This window comes from Genypterus blacodes, unplaced genomic scaffold (genome assembly GCF_046128005.1).
Source record: "Genypterus blacodes isolate CSIRO-AG114 ecotype Tasmania unplaced genomic scaffold, CSIRO-AGI_Gbla_v1 ptg000233l_1, whole genome shotgun sequence".
Classification (NCBI taxonomy): domain Eukaryota; kingdom Metazoa; phylum Chordata; class Actinopteri; order Ophidiiformes; family Ophidiidae; genus Genypterus; species Genypterus blacodes.
Window position 1 is genome coordinate 717,779 of NW_027467031.1, and position 7,481 is coordinate 725,259.

At 45.6% G+C, this 7,481-nt stretch overlaps 1 long non-coding RNA gene across 1 annotated transcript; it reads right to left on the reverse strand.

Moving 5' to 3' along the window:
• Positions 1-6,392: 6,392 nt before the first annotated feature.
• LOC143016481 (uncharacterized) lies at positions 6,393-6,858 on the reverse strand. The gene is made up of 2 exons (XR_012965526.1): positions 6,794-6,858; positions 6,393-6,577 (listed from the first exon to the last, which is right to left on the reverse strand). It is a non-coding gene; the product is annotated as an uncharacterized LOC143016481 (long non-coding RNA).
• Between the last annotated feature and the right edge of the window lie 623 nt (positions 6,859-7,481).

Genomic DNA, 7,481 nt, shown 5'->3' on the forward strand with positions numbered 1-7,481 from the left:
TCTAGCGTTCCCCGAGGACCCCAGACGGCAGACTGGCCCTCGAGCAGGCAGTCAGCCAGAGAGGACGCCTGACCATAACCCAGATGACGCAGGGTGGGATGCGGTGGGAAAAGGGTGGGGTGGAGGAAGTAGGGGATGAAGGTTTAAAGGGTAGGGGGGGTTGGGGGTGGGGATCAGGTATCAACAGACAACTCCTTGAAGCTTGTGTGTGAGGTCTGAGCACCCACCCGCGACACACCTATTTCAATAAGCGCCGGCAGACCCCCGCAGAACTCACGGCGGAATTCGTTTTAATTACAGATTCGATTTACAAGTGGAAATATGCGCGTTGAGCTTAATGTAATTTGCAAACGCTGTCATTTGTAATGGCGCAGTTGAGCTGTAACCAAAGTGGGCCGATCCAATGGGCCAAACTGCAAATGACATCTCAGTTTCGCCTGCCAGAAATAATTTGACAAATCTTGAAACAGAGCTGGAGGACATGTTATGTAATACTGACATTGTGATATAATGGCTGATATCCTTTAGTGAACCTCCTGGACGTATGCATATGCTATACTGACAGTAAAAAGTTACATTTAATGGACTTATATAGTTCACACACACAACAACAAGCCTATTTCACCATTTGAATCAATTAATACCAATAGAAATCAATTGTTTGGCCTGTACGCACTTTCTCTTGGCCACCAGGAGGCGCTTCAAGTACCACTAGTGATACACGTTTAACAGTTTGAGAAGTACTGGAGAGAATATTGTGACTTCCTGCCTTTAAAAGCCAAACAGAATTAAAACTTTACAGCCCTCGGACGAATCCTTAAGCCTGCTAGACCAACAAATCCACAATATTCTCATTTTCAGAAATTCAGAATGGACACGGAGGAAACCTAGAACCTAAAACAAGACAAAACAAAACAAGCTGTGAACCTACATTTTGAGGCGTCACGCACGATCACCCGCCCCTCCCCTCCTCCCCCCTCTCCCCCAGTAAACGTATAGCTCTGTGTGCTACGATTCAAATCTCTGTCCTTGCTCTGAGGTCTCATTTCCAACCCGAACAATTAATCAATGTCTTTGCGCTCCAGCTCAAGTTCACATTATAAATGATATCACTGCCCTATTTAAAGCAGGTGAAGTAATTGTGGAATATGGACATCAATATTTGATATTTGGGTGGCAGCAGGATAAGACAAATGCCCTCTCTCTCACACTTTCCCCTCCCTCTCTCTCTCTCTCTCTCTCTCTCTCTCTCTCTCTCTCTCTCTCTCTCTCTCTCTCTCTCTCTCTCTCTCTTTCTCTCTTTCTTCCTTCCTCTGGGTACGTGTGAGTGACAGTGCTCCGCTGGGGTCAGCTGGTAATCGAAACCAGGGCGAGTCTGACGGAGCGACACAAAAAGTGGGGAAAAACAACATACTTCATGTGCCTGTGTCCCACTTCACGCTATTATTACAGTCGAGGCTGGCAGGTCAGAGAGAGAGAGAGAGAGAGAGAGAGAGAGAGAGAGAGAGAGAGAGGGAGAGAGGGAGAGAGAGAGGGACAGGGAGGGAGGGAGGGAGGGAGAGAACCAGGCTTGATGGAGGAGGAGGAGGAGATGAAATTACACCTGTTCTGGTGGCTGACTAACGACTTTGAAATGCGAGTGGACCTCGCTCGCCGCCAAAATCATTTTCCCAACAATACGGCCTGATCTTTAAACAAGCAGAACTGGGACGCTGCTCTGACGTGACGCAGACACGGCCTGCTGTCCAGAGACACTAACAACCCTTCAGGCACTGCGTCTGTGTGTGTGTGTGTGTGTGTGTGTGTGTGTGTGTGTGTGTGTGTGCGTGCGTCTGTGTGTGCTGGAGTCTATAAAGTTTTGAAGTTAAGAAACCCAGATAGTGATTCATCACCCCAGGACTATAACACACCTGCAGTATTACAGTACAGCTTACAGTCTATTAATCTAACACTCCTCTTACGATCCCATAAACACACAGGCTGACAGACAGACACACACACACACACACACACCCTCCAGGCAGCACACACAGTTACTAACTTGTTGCCGGTGTCCAGCATTGTCTCTAATGAAGTCTCATTCACTCTGACTGTTGCCATATGGTGACTGTACACTTAGTGCACCACATCTGCTGTGAGTTAGTACACACACACACACACACACACACACACACACACACACACACACACGCAGAAACACACGGACATCACTCCAATGTGCCCAATTCTTCAAACTTGTGTGGCCAATACAAGGTAGCCCACACATAATGACCAACCCACCCCTCCAACCTACTTACACACACACACAACACACTCTCTCTCTCCCTCGCTCACACACACACACACACACATACAGTAGCATTTTACTCACCATCTGTTCGTTGAGGTCCTGTGAGGCCTCCATGGCTTCTCTTGGTTGTGATCCACTGCACACCTGGGCGCACAAAAATGAGAACAATATGTGCATCAAAGGCGACAACATTCAGATTCTTTTTTATTTAGTGAATCGGTGAACATCATCATTTCACGGGGTCGCTGGGTAGAGACTCCATTGGGTCGGTGGGGGTTCGATTGTCACTTGGACGATTTCCACTAAAATGTGTTTTCCGTCATATCAGCGCACCGGCCGAGGGGCGAACGTCCTCTTTTGTGCCAAAGCGCCTAGGTGCATGTGTCGGTCGGACGTTTTGTGTTTATGTGCGAGCAACAGGAGAGCGAAGGAGGGAAGCGTCGACTTCAGCATATCATCTTCTTCAGCTCGCTCCAGGTGGAGGGGTGGGGGGTTGAAGTGAAGAGATAATTGCAGAAGTAAATATCAACAATGAAAATGGAGAAGTGTAAGCGATCCGGCTGGTTTGGGCTGGCCGGGGACCACAGACACACAGGCTGGGCGAGCAACAACCAAGACAGTGAGTGACCCTGTTAGCGCTAGACAGGAGACAGGTTGGCGCACAAGTCTGGAGCGACAGAGATACGGAGGCGATTGTCTACGAGTTTAGGGAGAGATGAGATACCATGTTTCTGCTGAAACTGCGGTCATAACATCGTATCTCTTTGTCTCGCTGTGGGTGTCTGTGCTTTTTTTGGGGTTTTTTTCTCGCCGCCGTGATGCAAGCATGCATGTCAGCCTGCGACAAAAGGCCGAGTGAAAGGAGGGAGAACACACACACACACATACTCTCACACTCCCCGCCAAAAAGAAGAGCCGGTGTGAATTTGCTTTTTTCTGTCCGTCGGAAACAGACAAAAAAAAACACACACACACACTCTCTCACACACACACACACAGGTCCACCCAGTCATGAGATCTGAGGTGTCAGTGAGTGCGGTTACAGTCAGACACACTGGGCCCTCGTCTCACCATTTCCACTCCAGCCAGCAATTTCCTTCATGCGATTACAACAAAAAAACAATATTAATCAATCAAATCAAGTCAGATCAATATTTTCCTCAACAAAAATGAATCCCACTTCATCTAAATCAACTCCTGACAAAGATCTGCTGTTGTGTCCATTTTGAGCTTCTGCCTCCAGCACCAACAGCACTGAAACGCACCTAAGAGAGTGTGTGTGTGTGTGTGTGTTTGTGTGTGTGTCTGTGTGAGTGTGTGTGAACCTTCCTCCAAAGACTGCATGCTCACTACTTTTAAATATTTTAAAAGTTTGACTAAGGACACCTCAACTTTGGATGATATAAGAAGACATTTTATTTCCAAATGTGTGTGTGTGTGTGTGTGTGTGTGTGTGTAAGGGAGTGTGTGTGTCCTGCACACAGTGGAGTTTTCTGGCTCGATCCTTTAAACTAACTGGCATCCTTTTAATTTTTCATAGCGTTCAGCTCCTCCTTGCCTGAAACCGTAGACAATAATGCGTCTCTCAGGCGAATTGATTTGTGCCCAAGTCTCTCTCTCCCTCCCTCCCTCCATCCCTCCCTCTCTCTCTCTCTTTCTCCCCCCCTCCCTCTCCCTCTCTCTCTCACCTCTGTGGAGGACAGAATCAGCCTTACACAGGCAATCCCGCTCTCCCCTGGTTGTGTTTCACTCGCCCCCTTTATGTTTATCCTCTCTAAAGCTAGAATATACTGTATATGGGAATAAAAAACACGCTTCACCTAAAGTTGACCCTTTGTTAGGTTCTTTGGAAAATAGTTTGGCAAACTTCTCGCCTTCGTCACCTTCATCACGGTGAGCAGCTACAGCTATTATGAGTTACGCGAGAGATCTCATAATATAAAATGAATGACTGCCTTTAAATGAACGGCATCTGTGTGTATTTCTGGTTCTTCCTGTGATGCTGGTGACTTGTTTCCCACACGCCTGCCTGACTTTGGCCCTGAAACCATCCAGCAGTCACCTGACACTGCGGGGGATCAATACAGCCTGCCATTTCCTTCACCGTCCCAGAAGAGAGAATTATATTTCTCACTATGCCTATTGACAGCGACACAGATGAAACATTATGGGACAGAAAGCCAGCTACACACTCTCCACACACACACACACACACTCCACACACACACTGTGGTAATTTCACGCTATAAAAGCCAAAGAGAGGAGAATGTTGAACAAACCGCAGACTGCTGCTGGTGCGGGGGTTGTAATAAAAAGTCACATATTAAATTCGACTCAAAGCTTATTGACTTAACAATCACTTACGGGCAGATTATTGATTAATACACACACACATACATACACACGCACACGTACTCAGTTTCCCCCCCACACACTCGTGAGGCAACAACACGTTCCCCTCTGCAAGATCATCTGAGGGTTTAACAGTCGCACAGGAACATTGAGGACACACAACTTTTATTTTAGTTTGACGCGTAAACGATGTAGCGCGTAATTATCGCGACAGGTGCGAAAATAAACCTCCAGCACGAGTCCAATAGGTTCGAATTAAACAACAAACATTGAATATAAATACAGCGAATTAATAGTGGATAGGTTTTTCTGTAGCTATTGGTGCCTCTGTGATAAAATATTGTGTAAAGCTGTGATGTTTTAAAGTTAAACGGTGCCAAAACAGGCCTGTTATTTATTGTTGTCATTTATATTGCAAGGTGAAATGAATAAAGTAAAAATAAACAAGGCAGAATTAAAAATAATAATTAAAAAAAATAAGGAAAAATAATAGCAGAACATTTCACCTGAATTGGAGTTAATTTTCAAAATAAAATGTATGATAAAGAAGCTGATTAATGTGAATCTGCACAGCGCCATTTTGTTTACAGGCCATAAGGAATAAAGGGCTATTTCAAAATAAGGACATTTATGTTCTTCTGTATATCTTTTATTTTGTAAAAAAAAAACGCGTAACACCATAACTCAACGTAATCCCCGTGCAGCCTGAACACGCTGCGTTTGCTTTGTCATCTCCAGGAATCACCACAAATCAAACCTCATCTCCTGCGCATTAATGCGCGTTGGTTAAGTATGAGACCTTAATGTGAAATCTAATCTGTATGGATTACAGCGCAGCGGGCCTATCAGATTCTGAGTCGCCGCGTAGCTTGTCGTGTTGTTCTGGGGTGGGGGGGTGATGGGGTGGTGAGGAGGAGGAGGGGAGGGGGGGCAAGGCCAATAGCCAGCGGCCACCCGAGCCCGTGGAGCCCCGCCGCGGTATAAGATTCCCATTTCCTACATATCAAATATAAACACAAACTCCACGTGGATGAGAGCAGAGATGGAGAGAAAGTGTGACGGATGCGCGCGGGCTGTGAACTCCACGGACACTGTTTGTGTGTGTGCGTGTGTGTGTGTTTGTGTGAAAGGGGGGGTGCATTCCTAAGTCATGTGTCCAGTGATGCAAACTGAATGATAAAATGTCTACATTCAAATCAAACACACTTATTAATCAACAACACAATCAGAAATGAACCTGCCACAAAAGTGACATATTTACCTTCTGCCTTGGTTTATAGGAGCAGGTGACATTTACTCCACCTTCACAGGCCTGCTGCTGTCTGTTTACCCGCTTTTAATTCACCTCATATTCATATCGATCTATTTAATACGCGTCAATCATCTTAGCGCGGATCAATACGTCTGTAAAATAAGTTTAGATGGCTTCAAACTGACTGACACACTTCAGGTAAACACACAGTACAGTGCAGGAGAGGAGCTGTAATTGTGTTGCAATAACATTTTCCACACATAAATTAATCCTTAGATACTCAAAAAAATCTTAAAAATCATTGATAATCGATTGATAATGTCTGTCTGTAATAACATTAAAATATGACGTTTACATAAACAACAATCGGCTTCAAAGTCAATAACTGTCACAGTGATCGAGTTAGGACCCTGAGATTAAAACCTTTAATGAAGCCGTGTAACCTTTTTGTCATTGATTTCAAAACACTCATCAGCAGGTGTGGAAGTGTAAAGTGAACATACCTGTGTGAAAAAAACAACTTTCTCCCAATTAAAAAGAGCAAAAAGTGAGCAGCTTCCGTCAGTTTCCCTTCAGTCGTTGGAGACGCTCATGGTCAGGAAGGCGCTGTTGTCGCTGCGCAGCTCTCTCTGCTGTCTGCACGCTGTCACTGACTCACTCGAGCCCGAAGTCTTCAGCCACTGCTGCCCATAACCGGCCCGGAGTCCAAAAAAACAACAACAAAAACAAGCTCGGTCAGATCCTCACATACACACACACACACTTAGACGTACCGGCGGAGGAGGAAAAGCTTAAATCACAAAGTCAAAAAACTCGAGGGTTCGTTCCCGGTGAGCTGTCTGCCTAGCTGTCTGTCTAGCTGTCTGTCTGTGCGCGCAAAACAACACTCACACACACACCATTATTATTTTCACCCCCTGCGTGTCCAACTTGCAGCGCCAGCCTGTGGACTTTTGCGTTACACTCTAGCACAGCGGAGGAGCGGGCCAGCGCGCATGCGTCCAGCTGCCATGCGGACACTGTTGGGCAAGGGTCCAAAAGAGTAATGGGGGTACAGAGAGGGGGGAGGGCGGAGGGGGTGGGGGTACCAAAATGACATTCTTATTAATAGTTTGGCCCCATATTTATCACAGCACAGCAAAAACAACATGCCCATATCTATCTATCTATCTATCTATCTATCTATCTATCTATCTATCTATCTATCTATCTATCTATCTATCTATCTATCTATCTATCTTTTTGATGGTTTTGACTGCACTGTAACACAATGTGGCGATATCTGTTTTTAACTGCTACACACTGTGGACGACGCAGGTGCACACACACAAACACACACACACACATAGACACACACCATACAAACCATTGCGCTCCTCCACCTGTGTGTCATTCATACATAGTGATATAAAGTAAACAGTACCAACCCTATCAAAGCAAAGATGCAAAGTTGTGGAGTTAGGAGCGACCCAGAGGGGAAACACGGTGTTTGTTGTGTATCCGTGTGGAAAAAGACCAACGATAACCTCAACAAAAGCCTGAAAACACGTTAGATGAATCAGGAATAGTCCAGATAAAGATAAATCC